This window comes from Streptopelia decaocto (genome assembly GCF_964273445.1).
Source record: "Streptopelia decaocto genome assembly, chromosome: 3".
NCBI classification, from domain to species: Eukaryota; Metazoa; Chordata; class Aves; order Columbiformes; family Columbidae; genus Streptopelia; species Streptopelia decaocto.
The window spans coordinates 102,292,369-102,313,600 of record NC_138656.1 but is presented as its reverse complement, the minus strand read 5'-3'; positions in this window follow the sequence as shown (position 1 = coordinate 102,313,600).

Sequence of the window (21,232 nt, the reverse complement as noted above, 5' to 3'; positions counted from 1 at the left end):
GTGTGTTCGAATGAACAGAGAACTTTGTATAAAGCGTGAACATGATTTTCGTAGTTTTAATAACTAACATTACATTTGTGATGCTAATAACAAGTGAAAAACATACAGTCAGGTAGAAGAATAAAGAAAAAATAACTACTATAACCTAAGCTATGGTTATCGGAAGCAAAAACCTTTGACACCTATTTTTAAGGAAGCTTTTATTTTACCTGTTAATACCAGCGTGAAGTAATAGATTCATTTCTACATGAAATTTAATTGTATCCAAGCATTTGAAGGACAAACAGTAGAAATCAGTCAAATTTGTGAAGGTAGGACAAAGAAAAGTGATGAGGACTAAAGGAATACAGTTAGAGAAAAAAATAAAGTATTGGGAATCAAATTAAATATAAAACATCAAGTCCAGTCAGATGACAGAAGGTATCAGCAAAGTTCTGTCCCAAGACTCAGCTGAAACAAGACTAACGAAGACACCTTATACCTTATTTTGTAAAACAATCCTGAATTAGCAACAGAAGGATCAAGATGTTCCAAAAAGTGTTTTCCATCCATCAGAGATAATAATTCTCTTCAGCTGGAAGACCAGTATGGTATTCATAACTTCTCCAACTGAACATAGTTCTACAAATCTTCCAATAGGCTGAAAAATTATGAACTGGACATATGTTGTGTTTAAGTACATATTTGCTATAGCTATAACAGTTCATTAATAGGAGCAGAGACCAGGCTCACCTGCAGCTTGTTCCCATCTACAGGAGCAGATACCAGCTATCCTGCCCCCGGACAACACCTGGGCATGGACTCGGGAACAGCATGGGACAAAGACAGCTTCAAATAACCATCCTGCTTTGGGTGGGAAGAAAGTTTAGGTATAAGGATGCAAGCTGTGCCAGCTAGTTACTGTCAGGGCCAAAATCTTGTTCCTGGTCCATTTTATTTACCAGCATGAGTGTAGCCATAGAGTTATTTCAAAGCAACAAGCCAATGGTGTAATATTTCTGAGAAGGCAGAATTTTATTTAACCTGTACTTTAGTGAGGAATTCAAGTTAGTCAAAGAAGGGGATTTTGAACAGTTATATTCAGTTAACTTTGTATAGAAAAAGGTATTAAAATATCAGCTGTTTCAGGAGAGATATGTGTAGTGGAGAGCTGCTGGTTCATTTGGATTGTAAAAACATTCTAATGAGTCATCTTCAGACTTGTTGGACACAAAATTGACTCTGGATTTACAAACAAACTTCCCTGAGCAATTCCACTGACACAATAGCACCTTTGAGCCAGTCTTAGTTGAACACAGCTCATGGCAGTTTCCTGTGGAGCAAACAGGGCTGTGTATGATGAGACCCAAATGTTATTTCTAGTTCTGCCACCAACTGACTGTTTAATCTTGGACAAAACATTTAATCTTCCTGCATTGATCCATTGCTCAAACAGGATTTCAGTTCTTACCTACCTGGAAGATATGTGTAAATGTATATATAATACCTAAATATAACTAAAACAAAACACACCAAGAAAATGTACATGTTAACTTCAGGTTAGGTCAGGATATTGTCAGCTAAACTCATGCAATCTGCTTCTATGAGTAAGAATTATGTTTACTTTGGAAGAAAACCACACCACATCTCTCAATACTCAAAAATCTTGAGCAAGAATTTAGACCAGTTTGACCAGATCTGACCTTTGCTGGTCCCTATTTACATTAAAAATAAGACTCAGATGACCAATAGCATGAGATTGCAGCCCCTCCTCTAATATGTATTAGCCTAAAGCTAAATGGTTGCCAACATCAGCTGTGTAAAGCTTCCTCCCATTCCCTGCTAAGTCTTCATTTAGTCACTTTATAGTATTTCTAGATCAAAAACAGCTCCCCAGTTCTGCCTTAAGCACTGGATAAAGCAATTTGCTTTAAGAGTTCTAGGGTATTAGACCCAAGTGTATTTCTGAAAAGTCTCAGATGGAGCAGATAAAAGGGCAAACAATGGATATAAAAAGAAATCATCTCAACTTGATACCTGGCAAAAGGGGGTGATTTTTGTGGCTGTTGATTTCACAAATCATTAAACATAACAGCAAACATTAAATGAATGTTTCCTGCCAATTTTTTAAATGTAGAGGCATAGGGGGAGTTTGTAATGTTCTCCTATGTGAGTGGTCATTAGATTGAGCATTACATGGAGGGCACCTGCATAAGTGCTCCTGCAGTGTCATCCTCAAACAGCAGATGCAGCTGGTTATAGCCCCAGGGGCAGAAACCACAAGTACTTGCTGTGATTGTAGTCAAAGGCCTTTTCTGTGTTCAAATTAATCTTTTCTTCTCCAGGAGAAAACATCGGTTGTTCAGCTTCTATAAAACTGTACAATGGTGATATAAAAGGAGACATCATTTACTATCTTTACATTTATGACAGAAAATCTCTCTTTAACCTGCTTCTCCATCTGGATTGTTGGGCCACTCCTCAGCTGGTACAAATCACTCTGGCATAGGTGGACTTCGAGCTGCTTTTTACAGCTTTTACTTCAACTGGCCCATTAGACTACCTGCCAAGGAGCTGTTTTTACAGTTGTTTATCCAATAACTTTCTTTGTGTGCAGCCTTCACCAATAGCACAGTACAGCCATTCAGGTAGAGACATTCTTTAGACTGTGCTTCAACAAGGCAAAGTAGTGAAGAACAGGTCCTAGATTCAACAGCCCACATTTAATAATACCCTGGGCTACCATGACAGTGCACTATATTACTGCACTGAGGTGTAAGCTTCATGCCCAAAATGGGCCTTAGCTCCTTGCCCTCTAGGAATATGCTATGAATACACTAAGTTTCTCATACTAATAGCTTCAGATATTCATTATGCTATTCCAATCAATAATTTTGATGCTTAAGGAGGAACACTATCATTTTGAAGAGTATTAATTCAAATGCTTCAACAAAAAATTGCAGCTGAAACAGAAACTAAAAATACACTAAAAGAGGAATAGAAGAGGGATACAAGAGTTTTGACTCCTCTGTAGAAACACGTTTTAATGAGTTTAAAGTTGAACCCAACTTTGTGACTTTTGATTAGCACATGATAATTTCTCCACATGCTTGAGTAAAGTAGGGTTGGTTCTAAGACAGAAGCTGTTTTTCTTCCTGAGGAACAGATAGGCATGTCACACACTGTTGATAAATTAATGTCTTCAACATTTTGCACCTATACCAGATCAATCAGTAACATACATAAATAAATAAATAAATAAATACACACACAAATCCAAAATCTTGATAGTTCCGTTCTTCTTGGCAGTCTTCCAGAATGGTTTCTATCAATGATCTTCCTACAAGAATCATTTTGGCAGACTGAATTACAGAAAACAGCGCATGCTGGCAATGAAACTTGAAGTAATGGACAAGCCTTGCTACTTAAATCTGGCTTTTCATACTAGCTGAGATTTGTGTTGTGGCACTGAAATGCAAAACCATTGCATACAGGAATAGATTGTGTTGATGCTATCACATGATTTCATAAGCCCTAACTCTTCTATTACTTTGGTCTTTTAAGAAATATCAAGATCATGTATGTGATATTCCAGTAATTAAGGATATGTTTTACAGAAAAAAATCCCAGCTATTACGGTGATTGTACCAAATGAAGTACTTGTGTACTTCATTTGTACTTTAAAAGAAATCAATAAATAAAGCACACAAAGGGACATGTGCTGGAAAGTACTGACTGCCTTGAGTTAGCCCTTGTAAGACCATATCGTGAAAGCACTGAGTATTCTTTATGCTTGACTCACAATAGTGAAGGGCAGCAGATATACTCATGAGCCTTTGATTCAGAATTTGTAATTCAGATTTTGCCCAAGACTTGATTGGGAAAAACTGTTCCTAGGACTGATCCAAAGAAAGGCTGAGTTTTACAGAGAACCTCGTAACTCACATTGACATTTGTATTAATGTCAGTGACAATTTATGGTGTGAGCTCCCCTCAGGATGCCATTTAATATGAAATATCTATTCTCATTGGGAGCCCCAAATGCCAATGCCCTTTCACAATACAGTCCACTGATTTCCCAGAATTTGGCCTATTAAAAACAGAAAAATTACTAAGCTTTATCTCAAAATGCACATTTTTATTTTTCACTTCCATTAAGTTATTGATATGAGAGATCATATTGATATGAGACATCATAAAATAAATACTGCCTCAAGTAGCACAAGGGGTAGCAGACACTGCAGGCTGTGACACGTCTTCTTCTCACAACTGGGCAAAATACAGTAAGGAGTAAGGAGTCCCTTGAATCTCACAAGCTAAGTGAGCATTTGAAAGACACTGCAAGCTTTTTTTCTTCCCACAGCAGCAGTCAGGCCACTGCCCCTAACCTCAGGCAGATTACGAACTGACAAGTTGCGCACTACTGACTAGCCCCCGTAACCAATTCAGCCAGCGATGAGTTTGGTTGGTTTGCACTCATAATCATGCAGGCTGTTTTACAGCACTAGTAATATGCGAGCTAATGAAGCAGCAGTTGCTTTGCTCAAATTATTCCCCATACTTTCCCTTCCAGTGGCTGCCTGACTTAAAAAGAGATGCCCTGAAGGCACAGAACATGCTGGATTCCCAAGGCCCACATATCAGGGTAGTCCCTTATGCAGCCTTCCTTCCTTTCTAACTGTTGCTAGAACAGTAAAAACAGTAGTAAACAGTAGTAAAATGCATAGCTACTTCTGAATTTTTTTGGCATAGCACTACCTTTACAATACAGCTCAATTTCAGGCACAGCTTTTGAGCACAAGTTGATTTATAGGCATACAGGCATATGTTTTTCTTCTACCAGGTAGGAAACAAATTGATTCCTTTATAAATTAGTTAGTCTTCCCAAGGAAGTTGTTGATATGTAACTAAATAATTCACCACTGTATCAGAGTACTGAAGGACTGTTTTCCGAAAGAAAACTGCAGCTAGGACCTGAGCAATTGGACATAAAATTAATACGTATTTTGATGACTTGGAGGCAAATTAGGTTTCCTTTGCAAATATTGACTCACCAAATAGACACATAAATACTCCAGGGTAAACACTCAGTACAGCACATGGAAAGCGTGATATATTATTATACACTGCACTATGAAATAAAAAGGGGTACACATGTATCTCTGGTGTGTTTAGTAGAATGGTCAGCCTTCTATCTGCAGACATGCAGCCACATGGGCATTTTTGAAGTGTGCTAAGACTACTAGAAAAGCACAGAGGGAAAGAAAGAATGGCAAGTGAGTGCAGAAGGATAAGATAAATGATGCTATGCGCAATAACCATGTGCACCAGGAAAAATGCTTGCGGCCTGAAGGACGTACAGACTGACATAATTTCCAGACCAAATCAGAGGGTATACCATGCAAAGCAATGAATGAAAACCAGAGCAGCAAAGCCAGACACCAGTTTGTTATGTTCTGTCTCACAAAGGATCATATGTGTATGTGTATGTGTATGTGTATGTGTATATGTATGTGTGTGTGTGTATGTGTATATGTATATGTATATGTATATGTATATGTATATGTATATGTATATGTATATGTATATGTATATGTATATGTATATGTATATGTATATGTATATGTATAACCATCATCGGTTTCACCTCTGAAATTGACCCTTGACATCTGTGACCATAGAACAGAGAATGATTCTCAGATTGTGAGACCGGGAAGTACACTTGTCCCTGTAATCTACACAATAGCCAAGGGGCTACCTAGTAACTACCTCCTTACACCAAATAACTTGAAAATAAACTTAACTTACAGTATTTTTGACTAGCACAAACTTTACCAACCAAAATCTCACTCAAGTCCCTTTAAAAGCCAATTATCCTAGGGGTAGTAACCATAGAAGTCCTTTAATCACCTAGCTAGCAAAGAACTTTCACACCTACATGTATCAACTCCTTTCAACAAGTTTATGATTGTGTGCACAACCTCATGCTGGATAGGACCCAAATAATCCCTTACATGCTAATGAGCCTTCATATGCCTTCATATCATGTTTGATATTACATGAATTAGTCGTATGAATGTTATGACATTAATTAGTCATATGAAGTGAAGAAAAATGAAGACTACATTTTTGAAAAGTGAAAATTCCATTATTTGTGACTTTTAATTCTTGAAAAGTTTTCAAGTGTTTCTCAATGTTACTCATCAGCCCTCAATGTCATGGAATTTTGTGGCTTTTGATTTTGTGTTTTTTAAACTTTCTTAAGGAATATTAAACAAGAAACTCCAGAACATAATGAAATGAAGAGGCAAAGAAGCAGAAGCCTACAAAATGGTTCTATCCTAGTGGTGAAATAGTAGAAGTTTTGCATTTTTAGCATCTTCGTGTTGGTTAGCATCTATGTAGTGATGATGCAAAATTGGGAGGAGTGTCTGATATATCAGGGGGTCATGCTGCCATCCAGAAGGATCTCAATAGCCTGGAGAAACGGGCTGACTTGAACCTTATTCAGTTCAACAAGGGAAAGTGCAAACTCCTGTACCTGACGATAAAAAACCCATGCACCAATGTGTGCTGGGCAACAACCAGCTGGAAGAAGACTTTACAGCAAAGGACCCTGGGATCCTCACGGACATCGAGTTGAACAAGGGCCATTTGGTGGCAAAGAATGCTAATGGTATCCTGGGCTGCATCAGATGAAGTATTGCAGCAGGTCAAGGGAGTTTACCCTTCCCCTCTATTCACAACACTGGTGAAGCCACACTTGGAAGACTGTGTGTAGTTCTGGGCTCCCTGGTCCTTGGGAGATGCAGGCATACTGGAGGGAGTCCAGAGAAGGGCCACAGAGATGATAAAAGGGCTGGAACACCTCTCCTATGACGAGAGTCTGGAAGAGCTAGGACTATTCAGATTAGAGAATGCTTGGAGGACATTTTACTAATGTATATACACAGATATATAATGTGTGCATATACACATGTACATATACACATGAAGGAAGACAGGGTCTTTCCAGTGGTGTCGAGTGACAGGACCAGAGGCAATGGGCACAAAGCAAAACACAGAAGGTGCTGCCTGAACGTCAGGAAGCACTTTATTACTGTGAGAGTGACTGAGCACTAGTGCAGGTTGCCCAGGGAGGTTGTGAAGTCTCCATCCATGAAGATATTCAAAAGCCATTTGGACACAGACCCGGGCAACATGCTCTGGGTGGCCCTGCTTGAGCACGGGGTTGGATGAGCTGAGTTCCACAGGTCCCTTCCAGTTTCAACCATTCCATGGTTCTGTGGCTGTGTGATTTATTTGTATGTTAAATAGTGATATAATGAAAGGTAGGATATTACAAATATAATGGGGGGAGTATTTGGAGATAAAACAGTTTATTTAAAAAATGCAGAGCTAAATGACCTTACAAAATTCAGGGTATGAAATTTCTTAACACATATTAGTTTAAAAATATACATAATTGCTTGAGCTTTATGCAATACACAATCTGAAAATGAGCAGAAAACTGTCACATCTATGCACTGTCCTTTCTGATTTTTAAAGGAATATACTAGTGACAAAAGACCAGTATTATCTGAATAAAACTAGGGGGGGAAAAGCGTAATCAATTTTAAAAATTAAAAAAAGATGTACACAGACAACTGTTGTCCCTTAAATATAAAAAATATAAAATAACAGACAAAACTAGCAAAACTATAATGATATTTCTAAAATGGCTGGAAGATAAATCTAGTGCATGAAAATACGGATCAAGTGAAGGGCAGTGACATCTATCCTTTTTGCAGCCATAAATGTACTGAAGGGGTAAATGTTTTTTGATATATTTTAATATCTTATCAGGAGATTTCGAATCCTTTGTTTTGAAGCACTTGCTTCTTATGATTTATGTTCACTGCAATGTTTCTGTGAGGTTTTGACAGATGTTTATAACTTTATGTCTGATTTTAAAGCTTTCCAGCTTTTGTCTCCAAATATTTATTTCAAAGCATTTACAAACTGATCAGTAATGCACTCTGTCAAACATTCTAGGAACATGTAATTAATATAAAAGCTTGACTCTTATGTAAAAGCTTGATACTTCAAACACACTTCCACTGCCTCTTGTACTCAGGTAGCTGAGATCCATTCCCTCCCCCTCCACATCTGAAATGTGTTCTTAGAGTTGAAAATCTTGTCCTTCTTTTCTTATGCCACTCCTGGTGACTTATTGGTATTTCTAGGCTCCGTAATTCTGATTTGTGAACAGTATTTTCCAGTGATCATTTGTTGGACTGGGCTGACCAGTGCAAACGACACCAGATCATTATTGACAGTGCATCTGCTGTACATGGTGGCTACCAGCACCCTAATAGGAACCTGCACAAATCACCTGCAAAATGCTTTAACAGTTGCCTTGAACCTCAGCCCCTCCTGCCTCTTTAGGTGCAGATGGACCAGCCTCTGCCCTCTCTTGGCAAAGCTCTGCTGCCTTTGCCCCACAGTCCTATTCTGCAGTGCAGTGATCAGTGTGACTGTGCAGGCAGCTGCACCACAGTCCTATGATGCCAGTATAAAATATATACTGTGAGCTATGGAGTGGCTCCTGTTAGGGTCGGTGTGTTTGTTTTGCCAACGGATGCACATTTGCGGTGTTAATCGAACACTGGGAGGCACCAACCTTAACCTTCTGGGAAATCAGGCAAGGAGCACTTTTTCTCATCTTGAACTTTGCGTTGTAATAATGTTTTTCTCATTTAACACAGAAACTTTAGAACCAACTGGGAGAAGATTTAAGATGTTTATCTTGTCAGAGTAGATTTCTTCTGTGAGTTTATAACCAGCGCTACACTGGACTATTATAAGCAATATAAGCTTACCTTTAACTGGCACCTGAAATTTGATGCTTTTTTATTTTTTAGATGAGACCTTTTATAGTTACAGTTTTGCTATAAATAACATCTTATTTCTCTCTTTTCTGGACTACAAATATTGAAGTTAAACATTTGTAAAAAGGTTATCAAATTTGTATTAGCAAATGAAATATAAGCAATCTCAATATGTTCTGAGGCACTTTACAGTTCAATGCAAATATATATATATATATATATATATATATATTCCTGTTTCAGATATAAATTGCAGTGGTTCGGTGGTTCTTGGTGTTTCTCCAGCCAGAGATCTAAACCTCCTCCTCAGCTTAAAAAAATAAAAACAAAAAACAAAACAAAAAACTGTTTCAGAAGGTAGTAAGTTCGAATATTTAGTCTTTTTCCCATTAGCTGATTGATGAAAGACCTTACTTGATAGGACACAGACATACCTCTACTTTTTGCAAGAGCTGTTTTCCTGCCCAATATTCTCTCAATGGAGAAACAGTGGCACCTAGCTGTCAGCCAGGCTCACCACCCAGTTCTCCTGGTAGAGACATACTGCACATACTACAAGCTGACATAACTGAACAGCTCCCAGTTAGTCACAAAACAACAAATAAGATGGTAAAATCTTTACCTGACAAACAGCAGTTTTCAGAAACACCTCATCTTGATTCTCCATTTTGCCCTCTGAGAAAGCTTCTGGTTCTCAAAACTTTGGTCTCCAGTTTGGGCTGAGGAACCCTGAAAATTTAGGCCTGTGTCTATCAGAGGTCACAGGAAATTAATTCTAGAGCTGGCAACAGCACTGTCTACCCTATCAATGTTAAATCTTGTTTTCATTAGGCTTGATTACATACCCTACTGCGGCACACTGCTCCCAGCGTTTAGTGGGATAAGGGTAAGTATTCTGCATCCCTTTCTTGTTTTTCTTACAAGAACTACTACTTTCTTCCTTCTCAGTTCTTCTGCTGTTCCACTTCTCTATTCAGTGAAGTCTCAGAATTTGTTCATGGAATCTCAATTCCGATTTAACTAATTGCATATCTTGACAGAACTGAGCCTGCCAGGCTGTCAAACTGAGGTAGCTGGGATGAGGGATGTTTCAAAACTCTGTTGATGCAGAGCATTACGATACATAAACTCTCATGAAATTACAACTGTGTAAGAGATCTTACCTGAGATCAGTCTTGAACATTTAAAATCTACCTCAGATTGGAAACTAAACAAGTTTGATCCCACTCTAATTTTAGCTTCTGATGGATTCTGAATGATAATATGGAAAATCACAGAAAATGCCTGGATTCCTATAAAACACAGCTTTATATAGCACATAAAAAGTCCTTTATAAAGTTTCTCAAGCTTAGCAATCACAGCAGTCACACAGCAGAATTCAGTGAAGGAGATTTTTACAATCTCTAATAACCAGAGAAGGAAATTAAACATTTTAATGTTGTTGTGTGAATTGATTGTCCTCCATCATCTGGAAAAAATACTCCCAGTTCTGGTCATCTAATTTCATTAGATACAGCAGAATTTTACTGGAGCTACACTGAGAATAGAAGTCTTTATAGAAGATGAGATATTCAGAGAAATCCGCCTTATAAAACAATGAATTATTTCACAGATCCATGTTAAAACCAAAGGTTAAATACCACCACATCAGGTACCAGCATTCTAAAACCTGCTTGGCATAGTTGGAGCTTATACAAGGCAGAAACTACAAATGTAAATTTTTAGAGAAGAGATGATATAGGTCAGGGAGTGCAGAGGAATACCTAATCATGACTGCTTCAAACAGGCAGCTCTGAGGCTTATTTCTCATCACACAACATTAAAGGGAAATCAGTGAAATCAAAATGCAAGAAATGCATAAAGGGATTGTTTCACCTGACCAGAATAACATGCATACGTACTTCACACCAACTAGGGGGAAATCATTTTGCTTCAAAGCATCAAGCAACCATCAGCTGACAGGATTTAGGAAGTAGTTTCCCCTGAGCAACTATTTGGAGAATTCTAGCCCTTTCAGCTGAACTCTGTGGTACCAGACACTGCCGAAACAGGACACCACATCTCAGGTTTGACACAGTATAGCAGTTCCTACATTCCTAAAATTCCTGTTTAGTTAGTGCAAATTTGTTCTAACTGAATGCTCCTGCTGGGCTTACAAAAATAAGGGTGATGATTAAAGTCTAAATTAGGTGGAACATTACTACTAGTAGTTTGACTGCCGTATAGGTTACAATGACTGTATTTGAAGATGAGCTATGTGTAAGCTCAAGGCAAAATTCTGCAAGCCAGTGAAGGTTCTGCTGTCTTGGAAGAACATATACAGTTCCCTGTGAAACTGTTTATCAGTGCAGCCCCAACTGAAAAAGTCATATCAGTGACTATATAATATTCCATGTACTGCTCAAAATGAAAGTCCGTAACTAATTGTATCATCTCTACATTTTTCTACAGAATTTAAAAGTTTCCTCTACAAAATAGCCCATCACTTCAAGCCACTAGAAATGAGACTCGTGAATAAATAAATTATATGATCACACCAGGAAGACTGAGACATAAGTTGTGCCAATACCTGTATCTATCATCTGTGTCATTCAGAGAATGAGGAAATACTTGTAATACAAACACAAAACAATTAATTACATGGTGTACAAAAATCTTTCAATTTTTTGTCAAGCTTAAAGAATTTCAACTGTGAATGAAATCTTAAGGCAATCCAGACTCTATCTATAGTATATATAGAACTAGACTGGCTGTGTTACAGTTCCTACCAGGATTCAGGGAAATAGCCTTCCAGGCTACTATTATATCCATGCGCTTCCTTGTTTGTTTTTTTTTTATTTATTCAGCTGGAGAATAAGTAAGTAGTGCAAAGGATATACTCTGCATTCCTGCCTTGTAGAAAGGCTAGCTCATATAATAATACCTGTTAAAATGAATATAAACATAGCATAGGCAGGTAATTGTCCTTATGCTAATTAATACTCATTATTTAGATACTACAATTAATATTTCTTACTTATTAACTATTACAGTATCACAGTATCACAGTATGTTTGGGATTGGAAGGGACCTCAAAAGATCATCTAGTCCAATCCCCCAACTATCTGTACTGTGATATTCCTACAAGTCTTACTATTGGTCATTATAGAAGCTACAGTACAACTGGAGAATTACAAGGCAACTTCTGCCCCAAAGCATTGACTGTTGAAGACTAGGGAAAAAAAAAATATTTTAAACATCTTTCGACCACATACAAAAAGAAGAAACAAAAACAAAGTAATGTATTTTTTAACTATCAAAGTAATAAATATGGTCTTTTCCAATCAAAATTATTCTATAGTTCTATCATTTGTATGCATTTAATAAATGTAAAAAAGGACCATACAACTTATTTTTAAATGACTGTGATATATTCTTTCTTCCCTGTTTTTAATAGTTCAATTTCCTTCCCTTTACAGTAGGGTGTGGTTGGCTTTCTGGGCTGTGAGCATACATTGCCAACTCATGTTGAGATTCTCATCAGTGAACACCCCAAGTCTTTCTCCTCAGAGCTGCTCTCAATCCATTCTCTGCCCAGCTTGTATTTGTGTTTGGAATTGCTCCAGAGCATGAGCAGGACCTTGCACTTGACCTTGTGGAACTTCATGAGGCTTGCATGGACTCAGTTCTCAAGCCTGTCAATGTCCCTCTGTATGGCATCCCTTCCCTCCAGCATGTTGACCACACCACACATATGGGTGTCATCAGCAAACTTGCTGAGAGTGAGCTCAATACCACTGTCCATGACAAAGATACCAAATATAAATTATTCTAAGATGTCTTGGGGTCTGTTTATAGATATATAAGCCTGGAAGTTAAAGCTAATGGAAACATAAATACTCTAATTAAAAATCAGTAACATACACACAGAAATAATTTCTCCAAGCAATTAGCATAAAAGTGCAAAAATTTGTTATAGATGTGCATTTGCAATGGCTCCATTACAGATATCATAATTTTCCAACACAGACTAACTTTCATGTCCTCATAAAATGGAGAGCAGACTGCTGCCATGTTTCAATTTTCCCCTAGCACTCTTTTATTGCAGGTTGCAGGTAATTTTTTTCATGTTCCCTGGACAACATTCTTTTTTTCCTAGTTAGAGAACCAACTTTAAACTCCAAAACATAAAAGCACTGGAAGGAAAAGAAAATAGTATGAAAATGTCTTCTAAGATCCTTTTAAATTTCAATTCCAAGCTTAGATGTAGCTTTTCCATATTTAATCAAAAGCACTCAGGTGTCTACTCTCAAAGAATTTAGTGGAGAACTGCATGCCTACTATCAGCAAGTTGCAGTCCTTCAAAGTGCTTTGTGCATTGACCTTAACAAATCAGAGTGCTGAGAAATTGAGGATTCTGATTGAAGTAGGTTCTGACTTCTTGAAGCATGGTTTGAATTCTCAAAGTATAAAAATCAACTCTTGTTAACTGCTAACTCCCCATTATTTATGAAATGAATTTTTTTTTCTCTTTTGAAATATAATTGAAAATAATCTTTTGAAAGAATATTACCAAAGGAGACAGCATGGAGTAACGTTTGTAAATAAACAGCATAATCTTGCCATAACTTGGTGAATGTTAGTAAAAAATCAATAGACTATTACAGTGTAAAAAATACAAAGGAATGAAGTAGATATGGGGAGGAGATATGTTACAATAAATTATTTTGAAACTATAAAAGGAAACAGTATTAAGGAATATTAAGTATTATTATTAAGTATTGTTTCATGAACAGAAAATCATGTCATTGAGCTTTTCCTTTTGTATGGCTCTTTTATTACAAAGTGCAATATGCAAACCTTGGCTGAAAAATACCCCTCAATTAAAATGTTTGGAGATGTAATTTTATTTATCTTAAAGCATACCTGTACACTATAAGGTCTCAGTTCAGGTGCCATAAATAAGCATGAAATGCATTGTAAGTGGCTTATGATTTGTAAGACATCCACATAGATCTAGGAAGTATGACACATGCCTTTCTGGGACAATGATTGGAGCCCAGACAGAATAACACTTTACAAGCTTGAGGCGAGGCCAGGCCAGGTCAATTTATTCAAGGCTTAAGTCACATATCAAATAATTGAGAATAATTACAACTGAAGTTTCTCAATCAGGCAATAAGGAAGCAATTCTATGTACATAAATGAATAACAAGCCATAATAAAGAAGGTTGTAATTAAAGATGCTACTGCATCAAGTTTGAAAGTCTAATTAGGAGTCTAAAATTATTTCCTGATAAATGTGAGAGTTCCATTTCATCACTAATTAGTCTAAAATTTTCAGTTAAACCACCTCTGTTGATTTGTAAACCTGCAACTGAAGACTCTCATCAGCAGATTTCCAGTTTTAAGGAGTAAGAAGCAGCACCTCTTCACTATTGCATTCAAGGGCTTGAGTATAATAGTCCATATGAAAACAGGTGCAAGCCAATCTGTATTAAAGTCTGTCAAAAAATCTGTGACAGGCATCTGACCGAGACTAAGGTGTTTGGATGATAACAGACAATTTTACGTAAGGTAAATGTGAGTTACAGATCATAGAAGCAATCACACATCCTTGAAGACCTCTATATCAAGTTCTAGAGAGAGAACTATTTTTAATTACATATTTCCTCTGAAATCCAGTAACAGGTCCAATGGAATTTCGTGGAATGGAATAAAACTTAAAAAAAAAAAAAAAAAAGAGTTGTAGATAAAAAGTAAACTCTATGTAGAACTCTGTGTTCTGAGTGATGGAGAAAGTCTTTAATGACTTCCATCACCAGGTAAACTTCATCATACTGCATAAAGTCAGAAATGAATTAAAGCAAAGACAATGCAAGTAATTATAACCCTGTTAAATTTCCCCAGAGTTACTTAAGGAGTTTCATCCGTGAATTCAAATTTACTATTTCCAAGCAGCTGCCGTTGAATATTTGGTCCTTCCAAGTTTTGGGATATTGTCTACTTTTTTCACATTAACTGCATGGAAGAGCCCTTCTACACGGGCTAATGAGTTGCAAAGAAAAATCCTTATTTTGCTGAAGAGATTGAGGTAACACATACCTTGGTTTCTAAAGGTAATGGGAAGCACAGGCAGTAGGTTTGAAATGAAACCTCAGAGGAGCTACCAGGGTCCCACTCTTCTGCTGTAGGACAGGTCTGGAATTTACATACAAAGCCAGGGTTGCCCAGTGACCAAGTCTCTGTTTGCTTTTTTCCTCCAAGAGCTGGAGTTTTTATTTAGCAAAAGTTCTAGGAAATACAATTGATTCCAGCTTTATTTCAGAAAATTTTCTAATGTTAAAAATCTTAGTCACATCAAAACATCACTCATACATAAGACAGGGAGAAAATGCAGCAGACCACACAATGTGGAAAGTCACGTAATTGGAAAGTAAGCTATAGAAAGACATCTTGATTAAAGAGTTTGATAAATACCATGATCACATCTAATTATATACTTGCAGAGAAAAAGAGAAATGGAAAAATATACAGACACATACGACAATACAGAGTATTTCCATAAACCAAAATCTCATAGCTACGTATAAGAGAAGTTCCAAAAAACATTTAAATGGCAGTACTTTTTGGATATTGACAAAAATCAGAAATTCTGGAAGTTTAGATTACATTAGCAAATCACTTTTACTGTGTCAAATGTAGACAAGGTGTATCTTACTAGATTTTGTAAGTTTACTACACTACTTGAACAGTACTATCATCTTATGTATATGCTAGCTGGAATCAAGCTGGGCTCGAAGTAATTTCACAGTAAGGTAATGCGACCAACAAAAGACATAAATTAATGTAAAACATAGCTCAGGAATGTCTGGAAAAAAAAAAAATAGTTAAACTGCAGAATGAGTCCAAGATAAATTCAATCCATTAAGATTAAAACATAATTTAACAGATGTTAATGTAAAGTTCATGCTTTGAACTGAACTATATTCAATAGAGCTTAAGTGATGCTTGAAGAACATGAAATCTTTCCATGAACTATGGAGCAAGCTTGTGTTGTGCCTATAATGTCTGGTTAGCTGGAGTTTACACACCACGGTGCTCAGTTACCTGTGCTGCCTGCATGTCGTGCCCACACACTAGCTTGAGGCAGCATCCAAAACCTTTACCAGAAGGGGAAATTTGATCATGTAGAACAGAAAGGTGATATTGGCTTGAATACTACCTTAATCCTCTAAGTTGGGTGAGCTAGTAGCCTCACTCATACATGTGCGCCTTCATGCTCCGCCTGCATGAACCCACACTGCTGACCCTTGGAGTTTCACCACAAAAATGGGTCATGTGTGTTATGGGCACTCCAGGCAATAAAGATCCATCTCAGCCATAAACTGTGTCTAGAGTATCTGAAAAGTCAAAAACGGTTGCTGCCATAAAGTTTGGATGAAAAGCAAGCAAGCTGCAACTGGGCTGAGGCCAGCTTTGTGGATATAAGTACAGCTAATCAGGTAGCATAGACCCCCCAGTGGTAATATATATGTCAAAAATTAAATAGTCCCAGTGCACAGGCTGAAATGGTCCATCCCGTCTCATCTTAAGAAGGTCCCTGGCATAATGTTCCATCACAGCCATCTGTACTGGGTCTGGCTGGGATGAAAATAACTTTCCTTACAGCAGCCCATATAGTGCTGTGCTTTGTATTTGTAGCTGCAATGATGTGGATACCACAGCAAAGTTTGGGATATTGCTGAGCAGTCCTCACACAACACCATGGCTGTCTCTCCAACTCCCCTCCAGTAGGCTGGGGGTGGACAAGAGGTTGGGAGGGGACACAGCTGGGACAGCTGACTCAAACTGACCACACCACAGGATGTTGTGGTCAGCAATAAAAGCTGATGGGGGGGGTACAGCAGGGCAGGTGACGGGATGGGTGTGCATTCATTATTAAGGCTTTTCTCTTCCAAAGCAACCACTGCATGTACTAAAGCCCTGCTTCCTAGGAAGTGGCTGGACATCACCTGCTGATGAGAAGTAGAGAATACTTTTTTTTGCTTTGCTTCTGCCCACAGACATGGTTTGTTTGTTTGTTCACTTAACTGCTTTGTCTAAACTGTGGAGTTTTTAACTTTATCTTTCACCCCTGTCTTGCAGAGAAGGGAAGGTGAGACAGTGGCTTGGTGGGCATGTGCAGCCAGCCAAAGCCAACCCACCACACCAGCACAAACTCGGGTAGCAGGACACAGCTCAGAGAATAGCACAGTGCCCCTATTTATGTAGAACCTTGACAGGATGATTCATGCCTCTGTTTCAGATAATATTGTATAAGAAAACAGCATTCTTCAGAGGTAAACTTTTGTCTCCAGACAATTAGCTGTTCTTCCTCCTAATGATGCAGGCTTAACACACAGACTACTGCAGTGACGTCCTGCAGATAATGTCCTGCAGAGACAAGAGGATACCTGGGATGGGCTTTGTCATAACCAAATTTTGTTACCTACAGTCTTGGAGCTACTTTCAATGGTAATCCCAGTTACCACCAGAGGAGAGAAACAGACATTTCACAATGTAATACATCTGATCTATCTTAGACATGGACTATAAGTATCACATCCTCAGTTGTCTTTCCTTCAGTAGACTGTAAGGGGAATGTAGACAACAAGCTCTCATGTAGACAACTGAGTTACAGATTACACCATGTGCTCAAACAAATCCTACCTTTGCTACCAAAGACAATATAAGCTGCTACAGTTAAAACTTTGCTGTTGACACATTCCTGGTTGCAGCTCTAAAGAAGCCAAATGTTGATTTACAAGGACAAGTAAGTCAAACTGCAACACCTGTGAGGCTTTCAGTTTGGTTAAAGGATATATTATTTTCTGTTGTATTTTAAGAACCCTAGCTATATCCATAAAGGATGCACTGAAGTAAAACCCTTTGGAGTTATGAAATCTTACCACATAGCTAGTATGTCTTTAAAAATACTCAAAATGTATTTACAGGCTAGAGAGTAACAATCTGTCAAGTAATTCATGTTTCTGAAGTCTTTAATATGGTACATACACTTGGTAGGAATTCTTTGTCCCCAAGGAAAAAGCAGTGGCACTCCTGATTACATCACTCTAGAAAAATCACCTCTCCAGCTTCTTGGCTGCATTACACAAATGAAAGTACTGTACATTATGTAAACACTTGTAAAAATGTCACTGGAAATTAAACAAGTTTTGTAAGCCTCTTGAGGAAGATTCCTGCAGGTATTTCTCAACATGAAGTATTAGGGCTGGCTGGAGAATCACAACTCTTGCAACCTGCAAAGTCTGATTTCTTTCCGCACTGGAATGAGATCGATACAATGAAATAGTGTAGAAAACAACCATTTAGGGGGCAAATACCTGCTCAGCTCTCTCTTCCTGCAGGTCTTTTGCTCCCTGCAAGGCCCGGCCACAGTACACCAAAATCTTCCTTTGCCAGAATGTGACACAAAGTGAAAAGCTTTGACATAACAGCAAATTGAATCAACAGGGAGTATCTGAGCCAGCCCAATACAGCATGTCTCCTGAAAATAGCAGAGCATTCAATACAGACCCAGAAGTCAGAAGTCCTTGTATCCTCACTTTATAACCTTACATTCAAGTTATGTATCCATGCTCTTTTCTCAAGCAGCAGAGCTATTTGCAACATCTTCACCACCCTCACAAATCACTCTCCACTTCTGCTAGTTTAACTGGACAGCAGACAAAATTAATGATTTTAAATTTCTTTCAGAGTTTTGGATGTTGGAGGTGGGGGAGGGGAACGAAAGATATTTTCTGTTGCTGTTTTTATAAATCCAGGTTATCATAATGATCCAGTGCCCAGTGCAGGCACTGGCAGAGGGTGGAATAGCCTTGTGCCAGCTTTGCCAGAGGAGATAATATAATGTGGGGCAATGTACCCTGCTACAATAGTAGTTCAGACCACGTAGCTTAGACCTTGTACCTGTGTTTTCCTACTTATGAAGTACACCTAATAATCCTTAACTCTTTTCAACTAATGGTGGATCCTGGTATTAGGGATCCTTAAATAACCATGAAACTCTGTTAAGCATATCTTTTAAAAAGATTTTTTTAAATAACTTTAGCTGTTCTTAGTATAATTGTTTTTAAAATTGCAGTTGCTATGTCTTTGGAATTAGTAGTTTCACCCTTAAATCAAGCATCTAAACATTCAGAGCACTCCAAAGACCTATGAATTCTCTCCATACAAACTGTTGCTGCTGTCCAGGCTAATTAAAATTATGCCTTTTTCCTCTTAGGAAAAGTTCAGAAATTAGAATGTTGTCAGTTGATTGGCAATTGGCATTCAGCCAGGATATAATTCTCTGGTATGCACCATTAAACCTCACAGTGAGGATTAATTAGTACTGCAAAAGCACTTTGAAAATGAAATGTGCTGTATACTAAATAATTATTATTTTTATTATTATAACATTGTAATAAAATTATTAAGTGACTAAGACACAGTTTAAAACCTTTCACTGAAAATCACATTAAGTGGCCTATTTCTGAGAGATCAAATAAAAACCATCCACCTGTATATACATCTAAATCTGTTTCTGTAGGGTGTCATAATGCATCAGCACTGGTAATACAGATGGATTCGGATGTCTCATCAGTGAAGAAAGAAATTTGAAGAGTATTTTGTAAGGCATTGCTATGAAACATTGTTTGCCTCTTATCTGCTGTAGCCACAGACATGTATATAGGGGCAAACATCACAATTTGTGTAAATCCATGGAAAATAAGCTGCAGAATTCACTTTGATTAGTCACTGGTTTTTAATAACTAAATCAGGAACTGATTCCCAATACATCTTTTATAATATCTAGCTCTCACAGGTTTTCTACAAAAAAATTCTTGACACTGATGAAAAGCATAGATTTCCCGTGCTTCCAGACAGTACCTCAAAGATATTGTCTCAAATGACTGGCATTAGACTTTTTCAAATAATATGAATTGATTTATAACCATCTTAATTATCCAAATTATCCAGAACAGTGCTTACAGTGTTCTTAGATTAATATATAAAGCTTACTCACAGTCTTACAAGCATTAAAACAAATTAAAAAAAAAAAAAAAAAAATCTACCTCTTTTCCTTCCATTTACACTGGAATTCAGCTAGATTAATTGTATATTTTAAAAGAATCATAAAGGCCATCCACTGACCACCTGACATCCCTTCTGGGACAGGGATGACATCTCTTTCCAGAGACTGCAAACCAATTCTACACATGAAGCACCTTGTTTAAGCACCTGCAATTAGGTACGGTGATGAATACATTCCAAGCAACAATGAAGATACTTGTGTAAAAATGCAAACATTTGCAAACTGGAGCTGTGGTATCAGACTTTCTACAAAAGCAGAAATATGTGATTTCATGATTCATGCTCAGCTATCACTTTTAAGACTTGCTTCACAATTGTGAAAGGAAGAGGCCAGCTTTCTGGGAGTGAAAACTGAGGAGACTCTTGCCCACATTCCTTCAGATAATCCTTTCCTTGTTTCCTTGCTCAGCAAAAGGAGAGGTAGGAGGCTATGCATTTGCAAACTCCAATGTAATAAATGGCAGTGAGCCATGAATAAATCTACACAGTGAGACACAGTAGAATCTTGCACATAAGCTGCATGAAAAATGCAATTTTGAGGCTCTGATTTGGACTGATATTGTCCTATAACATTTTTTCTTTGTACTCCGTGTGGCTAGGCCTAAAAAAAAGCTGCAGAATGGCTTCATCTGTCTTTCCAATGCATAATCTATGCCTTAGCTCATGTAAGGACTGCTGTTTTCTCTTTAAATGGGTTTGCATAAAGATATGTTCTGCCTAGGCTTTTGGGTTGGCTTCTGGTTTTTAACAGACAGGATGCTTTCTAAGGTATATACCGTGAATTACCGGCAGCAGCTATGCAGTTATTTTTAGACACCATTAGTCAGTTCCCTGGTTAAACAGGAGGAATTGCACATGCAACACAGAAAGAAGTCTGTGGTGGAAGACAGATGGAAAGCACATTCAGCACATTCTGTGGAAGAAAATACAGGGTGCCATCTATCAAAAGTCACATAAAATGCAGCTCTGGATCTATGATGGTATATGAAATTTGTTAGTGGTAATGCATAGTCACAGAGCATGGAAAAGATCAAATGGGATGTCATTTATACATTATTTACCTAAGTTTTGAAGACTAGCAGGGAGACTGGTTCTCTTTAGAGACTCATGCTGTTAGTCCAGATTAAATCTTGGTGAAAAACGCACACAACCTCTGGCTCATACCTCTCCTGCTCTTGAAAGCTTCTTGAGAAATGAAAAGATTACTCATCACTGACTTTATACTGAGCTTAGCAGACTCACTATAGCCACAAGAGAATTTCTAT